The sequence below is a fragment of the Jaculus jaculus genome, chromosome 2 (genome assembly GCF_020740685.1).
Source record: "Jaculus jaculus isolate mJacJac1 chromosome 2, mJacJac1.mat.Y.cur, whole genome shotgun sequence".
Classification (NCBI taxonomy): domain Eukaryota; kingdom Metazoa; phylum Chordata; class Mammalia; order Rodentia; family Dipodidae; genus Jaculus; species Jaculus jaculus.
Window position 1 is genome coordinate 189,332,697 of NC_059103.1, and position 19,431 is coordinate 189,352,127.

At 40.2% G+C, this 19,431-nt stretch overlaps 1 long non-coding RNA gene across 1 annotated transcript; it reads left to right on the forward strand.

The window, feature by feature from the left end:
- The first annotated feature begins 17,960 nt into the window (after positions 1–17,960).
- LOC123458527 lies at positions 17,961–19,224 on the forward strand. Its single transcript, XR_006635708.1, has 2 exons — positions 17,961–18,008; positions 19,027–19,224. It is a non-coding gene; the product is annotated as an uncharacterized LOC123458527 (long non-coding RNA).
- The last annotated feature ends 207 nt before the right edge of the window (positions 19,225–19,431 follow it).

The following is a 19,431-nucleotide window of genomic DNA, read 5'->3' on the forward strand; positions in this document are numbered from 1 at the left end:
TTTTTTTTTTTTTTTACTGAAACACTCTTTAACCAGTACGAATCAACTTGTGTCACTAGCAGTGCCTCCCCTGATTGAGAACACATGCTTTAACCCACCTCATACCCATCATTTCACCAATGAGAGCTCACTTTCAGACATTATGCTAAGCAGCACAACTTCTAATGTTAACAGGACCAAGTCACTGGCATGTAGACCTTCTAAGGAGACACTAGTTTCTCTCCTGAGAAGTGGACATCACAGATGAGTCACCCTTGTAGAGAGTAGTTCAACCTGAGTGGTGTCTACAAATGCTTGTAATAAAGAATTTTAAAATGCATTACAGACATAATGATCTAACTGGGCATAGTGAATATGTATAATCCCAGCATGTGGGAGGCCAAGACTTAATTGTGATTTCCACCTCACTTGGAGTACATAGAAAGAAAGGAAGAATCCAGGGTGACTAATGAGTGGGAAGAGATTTGTGGGCAGGGCATTGCCCAGGCTAGAGTCAGGGAAGGGAAGAAAGATGGGGTTTGGCTCTGAAGGACTCAAAACAATGTCTAAATAAAAATCAGCCTGACTTCTGTCACTACAGTTCCTTCTTGGGCAAATGCACTGGACTTTGATGGCTCATATTACTGTAGGCGCCACATGGCTCTGGTTGAGACTTGGGAATATGAGAGCAGTGGAACCTGAGGACAGTCAAGGTCACCTCTTGGTTTCTGGTAGGAAGGACATTTTGAATGCTTTAGTCTCATCTTTCAAAAGACACATTTCTTCTGCTGCTGGGAGGAGTTTCAGGGAAGACAAAAGCACACTTGAACTTCTAAGCCAGGGCCCTTGGGAACATTTTGAACAACAGAACCAAAGGCTGGGTCTAAGAAGGATGATTTATTTGTTTCAACTCCAGTCAATGTGTGGCAAAAAAAGAGAAAGAATTGTTTTCTTATGGCGATAAAGCCTAGAAAACCAGGAGTCTTCTGGCCAGAAAATTGTGTGTTGACTCACATAGCCTTCCAACTCAGTTTAAGAAGGTTCACAGTAGGGAAGCTGATTTGGAATAGGAGGAGACTTTTTGCTGCTCAGTTTTAAAGAAGTGTTTACAATTTGGTTAATGATATTGTTTATCATCATTTGCCATATTTCAATATTTATCTTTCCAGGGTTCTTGGACAGGCTCTTCTGAATTTCCAGGGTTATATAAATGAGAGTTATTTTCTCCTTGCTGGTGCATCATTACACTAACCAAGTTTGTGACTGGGCTCACCCTTTGAAATTGTGTACTCACTGGCAGCTCACATCTTCGTGTGGCTGATTACGTTTGGCAGGTGTGGGATGTGTGATTGAGTCACTCTTTAATCTCAAAGAGATATTTGTTAGGGAAAGCGGCAAACAGTGCCTGATTCAAGAGCTACTTGGGTTCCAAACAGCCTGGTACTTACCACAGTTGATGTTTGAAGGAAGTGCTGCCCCTCCTTTACTGGTTGTTGGTTGCAGGGGAGATGAAAGGAAGACAAAAGCAGAAGTTTTAACAGCAAACCCAGTGGGAGGTGTGGAAGAGGGGATTTTTGTGATCTGTTTTTTTGTTTTTTTTTTTTTCCCTATGTGTGTGTGTGTGTGTGAGAGAGAGAGAGAGAGAGAGAGAGAGAGAAACCAATACAAGATAAGGCTTGGATAGCATAGGATGGAAAGATGGAGACCTAGCACAGTAGCAGAAATTAAAATGAAACCATATGAGGACTGTGTAGACTGAGAATAATAGAACAGGGTGCTCAGGAGCTCAGACTCTGAGGCCAGCCGGCCGATCTCTGTATCCTTGCTTGTTTGCTCATTAACTATGTGTTACTCCATCAGAAAATGCAGAAGCTAATATTAGTATCCACTCCTTACAATTATGAGAGAATACACAGGAGACACTTAAAACGATGCCTGGCAAGTTATCAACTCCCCATAAACATCGGCTTCTATCTTCCATAAAATTATTACTAAATTACTATAGAATGAGGGTGTCATGTGTTGGGTTGACATAGCTGTCAAGACCATTGTACAGGGAGAATTTTATAAATTTAAAGAATATCCATACTATAGTTTCTGCTTACTTAATAGTACAAAATGGATTAGTAAAGCACAAGGTATCCCACAACCCTGGCAGTCAAGTAAATTGGGACTTGTGCCCCTAAGTGCCTGAATGTATTCATCCCGTGTCTTGTCAGTGTGGAACCTACGGATACCACAGGTCTGTATGCACCCTTTGCCTACTATGTGATCTCTTCCTCAGAGCTTGCTCTGTCCTGTTACTTGCTTTTAGAACAGTTTCAGAAATGTAGTGGTGAGAAGGCGTAAAAATGGAATGACGATATAAAGACATGAGGCGTTTAGTGAGTAGGATCGATGCATTTAAAAAAACGGCACGGCATTGGGCTGGAGAGATGGCTTAGCAGTGAAGAACTTGCCTGTGAAGCCTAAGGACCCGGGTTCAAGGCTCCACTCCCCAGGACCCATGTTAGCCAGATGCACAAGGGGGCACACAATCTGGAGTCCGTTTGCAGTGGCTGGAGGCCCTGGCACACCCATTCTCTCTCTCTCACTCTCTATCTGCCTCTTTCTTTCTCTGTCTGTTGCTCCCAAATAAATAAATACATCAAAATGATAAACAAAAAATATTAATAAAAAAACTGGGCATGAGCTGGAGAGATGGCTTAGCAGTTGGCATTTGCTTGCAAAGCCAAAGGACCCACATAAGCCAGATGCACAATGGGGCACATGCATCTGTAGTTCATTTGCAGTGGCTGGAGGCCCTGATGCGCCCATTCTCTCTCTCCCTGCCTATTTATGTATATCTCTCTCAATTAAATAAATAAACAATATAATATCAAAAACTTGGTATGATGGTGCATACCCATCATCCCCAGGAAGGAGGTGGAAGAAAGAGAATCAAGAGTTCAAGGTCAACCTAAGATACTTGGTGAGTTTGAGGAAGGTGGAGGGAAGGCTAATCAAAATCTAAGAGGATATAAATAAATCATATGGAAACCTATTTTTTTTTAATTTTATTTATTTATTTATTTGAGAGCGACAGACACAGAGAGAGACAGATAGAGGGAGAGAGAGAGAATGGGCACGCCAGAGCTTCCAGCCTCTGCAAATGAACTCCAGATGCGTGCAACCCCTCGTGCATCTGGCTAAAGTGGGACCTGGGGAACCGAGCCTCGAACCGGGATCCTTAGGCTTCACAGGCAAGCGCTTAACCCCTAAGCCATCTCTCCAGCCCTGGAAACCTATTTTTTTGGACAATGAAACACTCAGGAGCCAAAGATTATTGCTAGAAAAATTTTAGTGTCAGGGATGGGATACCTTCCAGTGAGTTGTTGGCCAGGGAGGTCTCTGATGCTCCCAAAACATCACAGGCCATTGCCGAGGACTTTGGTTTCCCACCAAGAATAGATGGTAAGATCCTATTGCTGAAGACTCCACATACTTGAACTGCAACACCACTAAGAAATCCTGCTGGAACTGAGCTGATAATCTCCTCCATGTGTACCAGCTGACAGAAAGCTAGAAGAAGCCATTCGGCATGCAGTTCAATGGGAGAAAGAGAAATCACCGGTGAAGATATTCAACAGTAGACACCGCAAGCTTTATATTTGGCCAGCCAAGCCAAATGAGCCAACAGGTGCAATAGTGGCACGTCTGACATGGTGGAAACCAACTGCCCTCTAATTGGGCTGCAGGCCCACTCCATGGGAGGGAATATATCCCTGATACTGAAAACTTAAAACAAGGGTAGTCTTGAACCCTAGGGGTGTAACATCTGCTGCTGTCTGGCTAAATGTATATATTATGCTTATCAAACTGCCCAGCAAGCACTTCTCTTAATGTTCATACCCTTATATTAATGCTACTCTCATTTTCAGTAGATAATCTTCTCTTTTCAGATAGCAGTGACCTTGGGATGACTCAGAAGGCATCATAGTGCTGGAAAGAAGTGACAGGAGTGCTCACTACTGCAATATCTCTATTACACCTTCCAAAGCTCAGAGTACATTGTAGAAGAGGTAGAGGAAAGAATGTAAGAGCCAAAGGAAGGGTAGGACCCCTTACAATGTGCTCCCTCCAGACACAAAATGGCCTGGATATCCATGACGTCACAGTGCCTAACACTACCTACATAAGACCATCATAATAGAAGGAAAAGATCATGACATCAAAATAAAAGAGACTGATTGAGAGGAGGAGGAGATATGATGGAGATTGGAGTTTCAAAGGGGAAAGTGAGGGTAAGGAGGGCATTACCAAATGATATTTTTTATAATCTTGTAAGTTGTTACTAAAAATTTTAAAAAGAAAAAAAAATAAAATAAAAGAATAGTTGCCTTTGAAAATGGATCTTTCTAATAGAGAGATACTCTGAAGAACTAGTAGTTTTTTTTGAAATATATATATATATATATATATATATATATATATATATATGCAAGAAGAGATGGATGGAGAGAAGAAGGCAGAGATGACAGAGATGGAGGGAAGGAGGGAAGAAGGAGGGAGGGTAAGAGAAAGACAGAGTAAACAGGTGTGCCAGGACCTCTAGCCATTGCAAATGAACTCCATGCACCACTTTGTGCATCTGGTTTTATGTGGGTACTGGCAAACTGAACCCAGGTCCTTAGGCTTTGCAGGCAAGCATCTTAACCACTGGGCAACCTCCCCAGCCAGAACCAGCAAAATTTTAAGAGGCAGATATTGGAAGGAAATGCATTGCATGTGAAAGAAGGTAGCTGGCCATGCAGAGGTGAGACATGTTAGGCAGACAGACAGAATGAATATAGTGTGTGGTTCCAGCAAAAAGAAGGTGGGTAAAGCTGAGAGGCTGTGTTCACTGGTACTGGAGCTGCAGAGAAGGAAGGGTTTTAGGGAAAGTGGGCATGATCTTGGATACTAAGCAATATTTTTTTAAATTTTTTTAAAATTATTTATTTATTTATTTATTTGAGAATGACAGACAGAGAAAGAAAGACAGATAGAGGGAGAGAGAGGGAATGGACATGCCAGGGCTTCCAGCCTCTGCAAACGAACTACAGACGCGTGTGCCCCCTTGTGCATCTGGCTAACGTGGGACCTGGGGAACCGAGCCTCGAACCGGGTTCCTTAGGCTTCACAGGCAAGCGCTTAACTGCTAAGCCATCTCTCCAGCCCAAAGCAATATTTTTCTCTGAGAAATTGAGGCTCAGAAAAGGTTTTGAGAACAGATTTCAGTTCAAAACACCATTCGTTAATTAGTCTTTCATTCATACTTTACCATATTTTGTCCTGATAGCAGGAATGCATGCAACCCAATTTATCTATTCATGCCAAACTCATTGCTCTTGAAGTATAAATACGAAGGAGTTGTATTCACCAAGAGAAAATGCTTAGGGGGAAGGGTGCAAGATAACAAGCATGACCTGTGGACAAGATCTTCTTTTATTCTGCAAAGTTATTTACTTGGAAATGGACTCTATTTTTGTTCTGAAACTATGAAAACTTTAAAGATGAAATGATGTACTTATTCACCACATACATACATACATATATACATATGTGTATGTGATAATCAAATCTTTAAATAGATGATGTTAATTTATCATTGGAACCAAAGGCAACAGCTAGCATTTGAAAAATGCTTGAAAGTTGACAAAATATCACTTGATCAAGAAATCTAAAAAAGGTTAAAAATAATCAACAATGCTAGTCTATTCCATAGATAAGAGAATAAATACTACATAAATAAATAAAGGACCAGTGACCAATCCAAGGTGATGCATTTAGAAATAAGTGGACCCCATTGTAGCAAGAGACCAAACCCTAAATTCATCCAAGACTCCATGCTCTGTCAAACTTTGATAGCTGATTCTTTGAAATTCCATACTCACTGCCATCATCTGTAGCTACATTATCACTGAACTATAAGGTAAAGGGTAGTTGTGACTGTGTTTGGAATCCTTCCTTGCTCATGTCTAATCTATTTGGACCTGTGGATCAGTTCCAGGATGGAAGAGTACAAGAGTCAGGAGCTGCCCCTGTCTGCCTGGTTCAGAAACGGGTCAACAGCACTGAGGGACTCTGGCACTCTGACTTGGCTAGGAGACATATTGCACTTAGTGGATTTCTTGGCCTGCCTTCATTACATCCCATCTCCCATTTTTCAATCCGAAGCCAAAAGAACAGGGGGGGATATGGCTCTGGAGCCCTACCTTTTCTGGTGGTTCCCCATCTACGTCAACATGGTGTTGGTTTTGGCACTTGGGCAACCGGACTGGAGTTCATTCTTGAACAGTCATTATTTCTTTCTAATGGGCTTTTGACCTTGGAAGCCAGAAGATGGTTATTTTTTTTGCTTAGAGAGGCCTCAGGATTTCAATGGGAATTTGGGTTTTGAATATATATATTTTTTTAAATATCCTACTCAGTTCTTAAGATAAAGAAGAAATGAAGTCATTTTTTTTGGAGAAATGTTTTGCAAGTTGGCATGTCAGTTAATGGGCCTACAGCTGAGCACACGCCATACTCACCAAAATAAGGCTACCAATCATGCCCCTGGTATTTGGCATTGCCTAAGAGCCTGACACTCTGGCAGGGACAGGGGAGGTTATAAATTCTGACACCATTACAGGAATGTTAAGAAATATTTGCAGTCAATTTGGAGCCTTGTAAGGGTAACAGCTGACTATACTCTGCAAAGATGGCATCTGCAAACTTCACTTAAAAGAAGCATTCCTTGTGGTAATGATGGGGAAAGCCCAGATAAGACCTGATCTATACTTCCCATAGAATTTTCCTGTGTAGCCCAGGAAATAATAACATTCTCCTCTAAAATATTACCATGTAACACTCACATGAAGTTTTGCTGAAAATGGATGGAGGCCTACTCACCCATTACAAAAGCTACAGTGAAAAGGTTCTCTTTACCAGGCTTTTAAGTATTCTACAATTTAGATTTATAAAACATCTTTGTTAAGGCAGAATTGATGTACAAAGAAGTGTCAATAGTCAGATCTGCACAAATCAAGGAGTTTAGGCATAAGTAAACACCCATACTCCATCACTGCTGTCAGAGAAATCAGTGCACCTAACACTTCTCAACGTTTCCTGTTCCTTTGATAATATTTTTACAATGGAAACACTTGATGTATGTACCTTCCTGCCAGATTTTTAACTTGTTCAAACGTATTAAAGTATTGCTAATTATAAGCACTTTGCTTTACAATAGATTTCCAGATACATTCACCTAATCTGAACTTTATTGCCAATTCTTCAAGTCTTTATTGGGGGGAGCTGGGAAAAACTATCATATTCTTTGCCTCTATGAGTTTGCTATAGTTTCCTCATTTAAGTGAAGTATTTGTTCTTATGTGACTAGTTTATGCAAATTCACTCTTTGACTCAGTTATAAGTACCTTCTGGCTGCCAAGACTCAGGTATGAATAACTCTGGATCCATACTTAAGAAGTTAATTATTTATATGGAGATAAAATAGTTACAAATGGAAACAGAGTTTGCAAAAGAAACACATTGCTATGTGGTGAGTGGGAAGGGTGGAGGCATCCCAGGCCTGCCAGGTCAAGAAGAGTCCCTAACAGTTGCAGTCAACAGACAAGAAATCTGTTGAAGTCCAGTTTAGGAGATACTGAATAAAATCATGGCAGTAAATAAAACTGCAATTTATAGAATATCCTTTACCATTATGGTCTCCAGCAAACATTATCATTTTTGTTTATTTTTAGTTATTTATTATTTGAGACAGAGAGAGAAAGAGGCAGAGAGAAAGAAAGAAAGAGAGAGAGAGAGAGGGAGAGGGAGAGAAGGAGCATGTCAGGGACTCCAGCCACTGCAAATGAACTCCAGATGCATGCACAGCTTGTGCAACTGGCTAAAGTGGGTCCTGAGGAATGGAGCCTCGAACCAGTGTCCTGAGGTGTCTCAGGCAAGCACTTAACCACTAAGGCATCTCTCGCAGCCAACATTATCAATTTTCAAATCAGGGAACTGAGACATGACTGTCACAGTTAGGGTTAGGCTATATCCTTTACTCATATCACTACAGCATTGGTTCTATATCAATATGCCATTTTTACAATGACTTCCTTCCTCACAGACATAATTCTAACTTCATTCCTTCATTCATCAACCAAGGAATTCTCTCTTGACAAATCCTGTCTACCTCTCTATTTCACTTTAACACTTGTCATCATTGAACATACAATATGCTGTATTTCATCCATTTTAAGATATCATTTTATTTATATCTTTATGTTTCTGAAGCTGAGATGTATGTAAATAGCAAGAGCATGAAAAAGTCTGTGTCAGGCTTTTCATTATTAAATATAAAACAAGCAGTATATCTTCAAAATCATGGCTCCCGAAATTCCTCAGATGCACATTGTTTTACCTATATACATATAGCTTATTTCTTTCTTCCCCCAGTAGAATAAAAGCATCAAAGGGGCACCATTTTCATTTGCCCTTGTCACTTTCTATCTGCCATCACTTGGAACATGACTTAACAAACTAATGACAGAGTAGGTGTGGTGTGTCTTCTAAGTGTTTGGTACTATATGAAGTGCTGGATATTGAGTGAGGAATACAAAAGGCATAGTCCTTGCTCTCCTGGAGGAGATGTGCATTAAACACGCAAACAAGGAAATTCATAAAACACACGTGTCATTTTGTGGTGCTGGGGATTGCTTCCAGGACTTCAAACATGCTACCTTCATGCTCTACCACTGACAAATGTGCAACTGTATGTAGGGAGCAAAGAGTAAAAATATTGAAAGCACTGTCGAGAGAATAAATAAGGGTGGAATCTTTCCTAAGTTTTGATTGAAAAGTCAGGGAGGATTTTTTAAAGGAGAGTCATCAAAGCTGAAAAAAGAAAAAAGCAATAAATTCAAGAATTCTGGTTATGGTTGTCATTTTCTTGACCATCGTAGTCCAAAAATTCTCTGCATTCATTCATCAACCAAAGGAATTCTTTCTTGGCAACTCCTGTCTATCTTTCTGTTTCTCTTTAACACTTGTCATCACTGTTGTATGGTCTGACACCTGCAGACACTTGCAGTTATATTTTTTCAGACATTTTTCCTCTCAGCAACATGACAAATGCAGTGATCTATTCTGCAAGAATAAAAAGAAAACTGGCCTATGAGACATTGAGCCTGGGTATCTTTCTAGCTTTGCCCACACTTCACAAATTGGGAAAGTTACATAGACTCTCCACTCCTTGGTGTCTTCACTTGCTTAATTAGGAAGACATATTAGAGGATCTCTACGAATTAAACTTTGACCTTTAGGTTCAGTGATTAGTAGTCTCTTGAACACAGAGTTATTGAAGAGCTAGCAAGTGCTAAGGCACTAAACGTTCCACGGGGTAAAGGAGGGATCAAGATAGATATAAAAAAAAGGGCTGGAGAGATGGCTTAGTGGTTAAGCGCTTGCCTGTGAAGCCTAAGGATCCCGGTTCAAGGCTCAATTCTCCAGGTCCCATGTTAGCCAGATGCACAAGGGGGCGCGCGTGTCTGGAGTTCATTTTTTTGTGGCTGGAGGCCCTGGCGCACCCATTCTTTATCTCTCTCTATCTGCCTCTTTCTCTCTCTGTCACTCTCAAATAAATAAATAAATGAACAACAACAACAAAAAATTCCACAAGTAAAGTTATTAAAAAAAAAGAGATGTAAAAAAACAGGCACAATTTATTACTTTACCATGTTTAATATGTCAAAAAGAGTAATCACAGCTCGATGATTTCAATATAACACTAAGTGGAATCTCCTCTGCTTCTGAATCAGCTACTATCACTATCTTTCTAGGTGGGAACAACCTGAGTGCTATTTCCAGCAACCCTCCCTTACTAAAGACGTTTAAGTCTGCCAGCCAGCCAAAGATGGGACAAGTGACCATGTCAGCTAGATGCTGTTAGTATTAAGTTTTAGAACTAATGGATGTAATGTATGTCTGAAAAAAACAAAACAAGTTTTTTTTGTAGAAAAATAATTTTCTATAAGCCACAGAAACATGGGAATCGGAAGTAAAGTTTTTTTTTTTTTTTTTTCTACTTGGTTTGTGATGGAGGTTGGGATAATGTCAGGTGGGACAAAATGTCTATGGAAAGAAACTTTGTAAGACTAATATTTTGGTTAAACTATGGAGGAAGGGGACAATTAGGTAGAGATTCCATTAGATGTTTAGGTCAATTCTGTAAGTCCAGTGTAATCCCACATTTTATAAAGGAGAGGAACAGAGAAATTCCAAAGAGAAATGGAGCTTCATTGAAAAGTTGAAAACATCTTTGAGGACCCAGGCTCTCTCTACCTGTGCCTCTTTTTGCCTTTCAAAGGGCCCCTGAGGACCTGAACTCTCCATCTCTCCCATGACACTTGTAAATATTGGTTTCTGTACTGAAGCTTTTTTTCTCACATTTTCAAAATGTCTGGCAAATCTCTCAGCAAAGCATTTTTTTATTCAATTCTATTGATAAGTCCAAAAGGGGACAAGTTATCTCAAAATTTTCTTGACCAAAGAATTATCATCTGTTTTCAAAGTGTAGGTAAGGGGAGTTACTCATCAATTCCATGCTCAGAGGGCAAGGAGCTTTGTATTGTAGAAATTCAGTTGATACTGTGTGATTGTGGAATCATTATCATGGAAATGGAAAATCAATATTAACTCAGGCCAATGAGTAGTGAAATCAGCTATTCTTTCCAGGCCTTGACCAGATGAAAAAATAATAAATTTAATTTTGTCACTTGACTGCATGGCTATTGATATTTCTACTGAGTGGTTAAACTGAAATACTAATTCAATATCAGGAGAGTCACAGTTGTGGTACTTTTTAAACTATGACTAATTTTGTAACAGTTATATAATATAAAAGCAAATCAGGGAGAAAGCTGAGTTAAATGGAAAAAGACCAGATCTTACGAAATAAAAGTTTACTAAAAAAAAAAAAAAAGCATGAGGCTTGAATGGAAAAAAAGAAAGAAAACAGTGCAAAATGACTTTGATGCAGAAAAAAAAAATCAGTAGATTCTAATACACGACTTACTGTTTGTTGATTATACTTGGAAATTCACAAGGACACGCAAGAGGACACCAAATTAATCCATTAAGAAAAAGATAAATCAAAAAAAGATAAAAAGAAAGAGACCAAGAAACTGACAAATGGAAGAAGAGGAAGAAAGAAGAATGAGTATTAATAAGAAAAAAATGTATTTGAAAATGTCTTATTTTAAATCAAAATTTAGAAAAGAAACTTAAAAAAAAAACCCATTAGGTATAAAAATAGGCATTAACATGAAAAAACTCCCTTTGTTTTTCCTACAACTATACGCAGAAAAATTGCTTGCTGCCCATATTAGCAGCAGAATATCACATACAGAGTAAAGGAAGAAATAGATCATTTGCTAGACAGGGTAAGTTGTTTAAAATAATTTGTATGAAGATATGCAGGAAGATTAGAAAGTCAGTACATTGTCACAGCACATTGATCCTTTAAATTCTCTCTCTCTCTCTCTCTCTCTCTCTCTGTGTGTGTGTGTGTGTGTGTGCGTGTGTGCGTGTGTGTGTGTGGTGTGGTGTCATGTTCATATTCATATGTATTCATATGTATGTGGGCTCTGTTGTGAGATTATAGACATACCACCACACTAGGTTTTACATGAGTGTTAGGGATGTACTAAAAACTCAGGTCTTTGGGCTTTTAGGGCAAGCACTTTGTCAACTGAGCCATCTATCCAGTCTCTCACTATCTTTCTGAGCAAGTCATCTCTTTTGGCAGATTTGTGAGAACGTGCCTGAAGATTGGAAAACCTTAGAAATGACTATGAGGTGAGTTCCCCACTGCTGTTCTGGAATGAGATTGCTTCATTGCTATTAATGTCTGAGACTATTTCACTACAAGCAAAATTCATTTTCAGTGGTTTCTTCCTTTGAGGATTTACTCTTCAGCTACACCCCACACTTTCTTTCCTCTCATGAAAGCAGAGGCATGCCAGAACACAGGGGTCCACAAAGGACCAGAGAGGATTGGCTCATCACTAAAGGTCACCAATGTCATACTGCTTGCCATGATGTGCCAAGCCAGGTACTGTATTTCCAATGCAAAGTTTTCTTTCTACTTGGACTAGATTCACAATCAGTTGTGAGTTATATATAATGACTTTCATGTGTTTATTGATAAATTTTCCTTTACTTCATTAGTAAAACCCTAAGGTACTATAAAATGATAAATATAAATTGACTTGGATAATTAAAAGTGGTTTTGTTTCCTGTAAATTGGGAATATTGGGGCTGAATTGTCTCATAAGAACATTCAAAATAAATTTATTCCATTGATAATGTATATCAAAGGAATGTCAGTTTTTAAAATTATTCAATGCAAGTGGCTCTAAAAGCATATCTAAATTGTTACCATAGGTAAGACAAGATCTGTAAAAGTCGTTCTCCTAAGGGCCTATCCAGTGCACTTCTTCCAGTAAATTAGATAAGAGTGTTTTCTTTAACACGAAAGAAAGAAAATGGGAAGAAAAGAAGGAAGAGAGACTAGAAGGAAGGAAAGGAAAGAGAGACAGAGAGAGATTACAGGCTGGAGAGCTGGCTCAGCAGGTAAGAGTGCTGGCTTTGCGAGCATGAAGATCTGAGTCATATACAATTCCATTGCTGAAGGGTACGGATGTTGAGGCTAGCTGCTGAACCACTCTGATCAAAAATGGCAACTACAGGTTCATTGAGAGACTCTGTCTCAAAGAGTTTAAGCAGAAGGGTGATTGAAGACAGCTGATGACCTCCTCTGGTCTCTGTATACATGCACACAGGACATACACATGCATATAGTATGTACACAAACAGACTTTATTGTAGGGCCTTGTATTTATTTTGTGGTATTTTTTCTTATACAAGTGAGTGGCACATTATGTTTTTAAGCCCTGGGAGAGTCTCTGATGGCTCTCTGGTCATGAATTATAATCATTCAGGAACTATGAATTCCAAGTGAGCAACTTCTATTTTTTTGTTGTTTGTTTTGTGAGGTAGGGACTCACTCTAGCTCAGGCTGACCTGGCATTCACTGTGTAGTCTCAGGGTAGCCTTGAACTCACAGCGATCCTCCTAGCTCTGCCTCCTAAGTGCTGAGATTAAAGGCATGCACCACTACACCCTGGCTCTCTGGCCACAAATCAGGAACTATGAATTCCACGTGAGCTACTTCTTTATGCAGCGTTCTGTTTTGGAGGTAAGGTTATAGAAAGTTTGCAACAAAGATTCTTGTTCTTCTCCCCAGATGTATGGCCTAGACACTGAAGTCACACAACACATAAATTGCCTTGTGACAAATCTGATTTCATGGATAATTTCATCAGCTTTGCTTCTAACGGACTGTAAGTTCCAAAGGCAACAGGATCAGGTACCTTCTACTGTCCCTAGCCTCAGCACCAGTGATGTGTGCGTTCAATCCCAAGTTTCAGAATTACAGGGATCTTGTAAAAGGCTGAATAATGCCCCCTTCCAGAGCCTGTGAATGTGTTAATTTACAAGGTTACAGGGATTTGGCATGTTTGATCAAATTCAGCATTTTGAATTACAATTTTTTTCCTGGATTAGCCAAGTCTCATCACTAGAATCCTTAAAGGATAGAGAGGCAAGAGCATCAGTTAATAGTAGGAATTGTGAGAATGAAGGGGAGGTGGGGCCCTAAAATTCCAATAGCTGCTAGAAGCTGGAAGAAGCAAGAAATTTGATTCTTTTTTTTTTTTTTTTTTGGAGTTTCCAGAAGAAAACAGCCCTGAGACCTTGATTTTTAGGTACCCAAAATGCATTTCAAATTTGTAACCTTCAGAACAATATAGTAATATGGTTGCACTTTTTTTTTTTACATCACTAAGTACATAAGATGTTACAACCAAAGTAGGTATTTGGGCCTGGAGAGATTGCTTAGTGGTTAAGCACTTGCCTATGAAGCCTAAGGACCCTGATTCAAGGCTCTATTTCCCAGAACCCACGTAAGCCATATGCACAAGGGGCCGCATGCATCTGGAGTTCATTTTCAATGGCTGGAGGCCCTGGCGTTCCCATTCTCTCTCTCTCTCTCTCTCTCTCTCTCTCTCTCTCTCTCTCTCCATCTTTCTCTGTCTGTCACTCTCAAATAAATAAACAAAAAACTTTTTGAAAAGTAGGTAATTAATGTAGACTTCTTTCTAGTAAAGGGGTAAAACGTCCACATATTGGCCATGCATTTTTAACTCATTCAGTAAAAATGGAGCTGCTAATATCATCTAGGTACTACTTGCTATAAACACACCATCCATGGTATACTTCTCAAAAATATTTCTACCAGGAACCTGTAACTCAAAGTCTGAAGTAGAGAACCCCAGAGGAAAGGAGTTAGAGGCTGGTGAATTTTGATGGTGGTATACAGAAGTTGTACTGTTACCTTCTATAAGCTTAAATCATCTTTCTTTTCATTTTATTTTTTTGTGGGGGTGCTACCCAACCTCTTATTACATTATATTACATAATCTTGTTGTTTATTTTTATTTTTTCAAAATTTATTGTTATGAGAACACTTAGCAGAACATCTGCCATGCCCCCTCCCCTTAACAAAATTTTAAGCATGTAACACAGTGTCATTAACTGAAGGAATGCTGGACAGATCTCTGGTGTTTGCTATTTCATGTGTATCACTTTTCCCATCTTCCCTGCCTAGCAACCATCAAATGCTCTTCAGTTCCATGCATGTGACTTTGAGGTACCTGGTGAATGTGGGAGGGTGAGGTTTGTGTCCTTCTGTATCAGGCTTATATTGCTTGGTGATTCCTTGGGGTCCATCCATCTTGCCATAGGTTTTTAGGATTTCCTTCTTGTTTGTTTATTTACTTATTTGAGATCAACAGACAGACAAAGAGAGAAAGAGGCAGATAGATAGAGAGAGAATTGGGCATACCAGCATCTCTAGCCACTGCAAACAAACTCCAGACACATGTCCCCCCTTGTACATCTGGCTTACGTGGGTCCTGGGGAATCAAACTAGGATCCTTTTGGCTTTGCAGGCAAATGCTAAAAAAAGCCGTCTTTCCATCCTAGGAGCTTGTTTTTTATTTTTAATATTTTTATTGAAAACTTCCATAATTGTAAACAATATCCCATGGTAATTTCCTCAACCCCCCACCACTTTCCCCTTTGAAACTCCACTCTCTTCTTTTATACATGTTGGCCAGTGTGAGTTCCCAGTATTTTTTTTTTTTAGTGAATTGTTGTACTCTGATCGTTTTAAAGGGTTATGACAATGTTTTAGCTAGAATTTTTTTTTTTTTTTTTTTTTTTTGGTTTTTCAAGGTAGGGTCTCACTCTGGTCCAGGCTGACCTGGAATTAACTCTGTAGTCTCAGGATGGCCTTGAACTCATGGCAATCCTCCTACCTCTGCCTCCCGAGTGCTGGGATTAAAGGCGTGCACCACCATGCCCAGCTAGGAATTTTCTTTTTATAAAGTCTGTTTTGGTCTACAGAACCCTGGCACATTTGATTAGCCAATTAAAGTTGTCATCAACAAGCTAATTTTATATCTTCATTTGGATTTGGGAAATACTTTTATTTCTGTCTATGTGGACAGAAAGTAAGCCAGGAACTGAATTTATAATCTTCTGATAGCTGAGCTACTAAAATCTGTAATGGAGAAAATAGTTTTGATATTAATATAAATGATATAATAACTTCCATGAGTATTATCTATCATCAACATATTAAAAACCAATGTCTTTGAGGCTGGAGAAATTGCTTAGTTGTTATGGCACTTGCCTGCAAAGCCAAAAGACTTCCTTTTGATTCCCCAGGACTCATGTAATCCAGATGCACAAGGTGACACATGCATCTGGAGTTTGTTTGCAGTGGCTAGCAGCCTTGGCATGCCCATTCTCTGTCTCTGTCTCTCTCTCTCCCTCTGTCTCCCTCTTTCTCTTTCCCAAATAAATAAATAAAAATAAATTTTTTTTTTCAAAACCACTGCCTTTGCTAAATAACTGTTAGCAATAGCTGGCCACAGATCCTATCTTAGAAAAGTAACCACTACCCAGTTCAAAGAGTAGCAATTTCTTTGAGTAAAGAGAGAAAAGATACACAGATGAGCCGATGCATTGCTTGCAAAGGCACAGATCATGTGGGGCTGAACTGAATAATTCCAAACACAGGCCCTTAACAACTCCAGATCCAGATAGTCTTAAGCCTTCACTGTATCTCACCTTTACTGACTTTGCCAGACTCTGAAACTAGCAAACTTCAAAGCTGGCCTTGGGATAGCATTCTGCAGAGGTTGTGGAATGACATATGTAAGGGCCATGCATGCTGCTCCCTTTCCGGAAACAGATGTCATCTCATAAAGCACAGTAAGAATCCTTACTGGGTTCTTGGCTACGTGCCCAAGCTCTGTGGTATAGGGTCTCCCCCGACTGAGGTGCTGCCCTCCTGTCTACCCACGTGAGAAGGAGTGGGTGTTGCTGCGCCTCCACAATCGAGTTGGAATGTACTTTCATACGAAAGCTGGCCTGAGCCACACAGAGATGCCCGGGCCTGATTGCTACTTGGCTGTGAGCTCTCGAGATTCCACGTTTTTCTTTTAGGCACGTCATTGGGAAACTGAAGGAAGAAGAGTAACTCAGTCAGTGAGAAGCTGCTTCTCCAAACAAAGAAACATTCTGGCATCACCATTCAGCCTTTCTGTACTCTTGGTGTGACACTGAATAGGGTTCCTGACACAGAAGACAACTTGGCAGGAGTTGCTCCCTCGGGGGGAATGCAGGCCTTGCAGCTGGCAAAGTATGTGATCCTGAGGGAATGGTTGGATCTCTTCAAGCATCAGTTTCCTTACCTAAAAATGAAAATAGTAATATCTATATCCGTTTTGTTAAGTGGTATTCAAATTAAATGAGATGATCTATGTTAAGCAGGGTCTGGAGGGTACTGAAACTCAATATTTCTTTTTCTTTTGTTTTCAAAGGTAGGCATGGAAAAGCCTATGCTTTGGTTTCATATCTCGGGGAAATCATGAGAAGGTGATATATTTCTTTGAGTGCTACAGTGTTGTGTCTTAAATACCCATCTTTTTATCCTCCCCAGATTTTTAATGCCTGTTTCAGAGATGAGTCAAAGTGATGAGTACAAATCTAGGGCTTTACACAGATGCACTTGCACTCACGTTATTGGACTCAGAGCCCGTTGCCTTTACAGTCCATGCTTTTTTCCTTTTTTTTTTTTTTTTTTTTTGGTTTTTCAAGGTAGGGTCTCATTCTAGCCCAGGCTGACCTGGAATTCACTATGGAGTCTCAGGGTGGCCTCGAACTCACAGTGATCCTCCTACCTCTGCCTCCTGAGCTCTGGGATTAAAGGCGTGTGTCACCATGCCCAGCTGTTCATGCATTTTTTGAGATTTGCCTGGAGTATGATTTTGTAATGGCCCAAACCCAGCCCAAGCCAATTTAACACTCTCTGTCTACAAGTCTTCCGAGTCTAACTGCCAGTAGAAATATTGACCTTGGGTTACCCCCAGACATACTAAAGCTTCTCTGAAGAAGATAGAGTAGGGTTAATGTGTAAGTGAGTGTGACTTCCACATTCTGTAGTATCACATTTTCATGTTGGTAAATCTCACATAGGCAACACGAAGGAGAAGGAGACACATGCCTGCTATTTTCCATCTTTTATGCAAATCACAGCCTTACTCCTGGGATACTGATGTGCCTAGATTCCTCACCTCTCTGCATGGTCACCTCTGAGTGGGACAGCTTCTCCATTAAAGGTCCTAGTTTGCCTCACATCATGACTGTCCCTCTTCTGAGTGCCATAGACCATGCCATGTCCTCATTAGGCATGGCTGAGAAGCAGATAGGAATGGTGACAGAGTCCTGCATACCTCTGGAAAACATGTCTTCTTCAGTATTGCCTATTTCCACAATGAGACCCTGACTACAGAAACGATGTCATACAGTCCTATGAGGCTCTACTTTAGGTAGGTAATGACTGCAAATAGCAGCTTCTTTTCCCATCTCCAAACCCACGTCCTCATCGGCACTATCCCTTCATGGTTTGGTATCAGCTTGCTGAACCTCTGGGGAGATGATCTGTTAGTAAAAGGCTTGCTTGCTGTACATCAGGAGGTAAATCCCCTTTGTGGCACTGAGCTCCTATCATTCCAGTGCTGGGGAAGCAGAGACAGGGGATGCCTGAAGCTTGCTAGCTAGCTAATCCCACTGCATCAGTGAGAAACCCTCTCTCAAAAAAAAAAAAAAAAAAAAGGTGAAGAGCAGCTGAAGAGTCCACCATACATGGATACATGGATCACCGGCATCTGCGTGCATTCACCCGCATACATACGCACATGCACAACTCACACACATACACATGCAAAATAAATAACAGCTCTAATGCGTAGAGTGCTTGCCTAGCACACACAAAGTCTTGGGTGTGACTCCAGAGCACATAAAAAACAAAGACAAAACAAAAAGTCCCCAAGTTCCTAATGGGTCATTATAAGAAAAATACAAGGAGTTAGTATGTTTCCATAAAAGCATTCCTGCAGATGGGTGCTCACATGCGTGGTGACTCAGGAACCCACATGAAAGTAAACAAAATCATTGACAGGCTTTTAGTTTTCAAAAGCACCATACAACATTCCCTGCAAGGGACATGGAAACTTCAGACATATGTGAAGATGCGGAAAGTCAGGCAATATTGCTTCACGAGACTAGCAACGTGTCCCAGGGCTGCACGAAAAGCAGCTCACATGTACTTGTCATCAGCTCATCCCTTGGTGACTTTGGCCTGAGAAATGTAACACTCCCCAGGGAAAGCTCTTGGTACTGGTATCAGTAAGTAAACCCCAGAATGTCACTCCCATGTGACAATAAAAATTATGGGAAAGAGATTGGACCAACAGCCTTTAACATCTCTGGTTCACACTCTTTCCTGAACTAAGACTTCCAACCTCTTTAACCTTAGACTTAATTCCCATTTTGTTCTCTCCACAGACCCGCTCCTGGCTCATACCCTATTGGTTCAAGAACTGGCAAACAATTACTGGGCTCATGGCTAATGCCATTCTGTGTCTTCCACTTCCCTGCCTCCTCCTTATAAAGTGACACCAGAGACAAACTTTTTATGTATCTATTACTATTTATATATTTTCTTAAATTTTAAAAAAAGCTATGTTACAACCAAATTTCTAACCCTGTACTTGTATATTTGTCTTCATTTCCAATACTTGGAGTCTCTGGAAGGAGCTAGTGAACCTCCACAATGGAATCTGAGGGCTTCTTTGTAACTAGTGATTCTACTTCACCCTTGGCAACTTAAATTATCCACGTCTCTCCTGGGCTGAGCGATCTTGCTCTTTCTTGCAGAGAAAAGGGGAGAACAGGTCAAGTGAGTTCCAA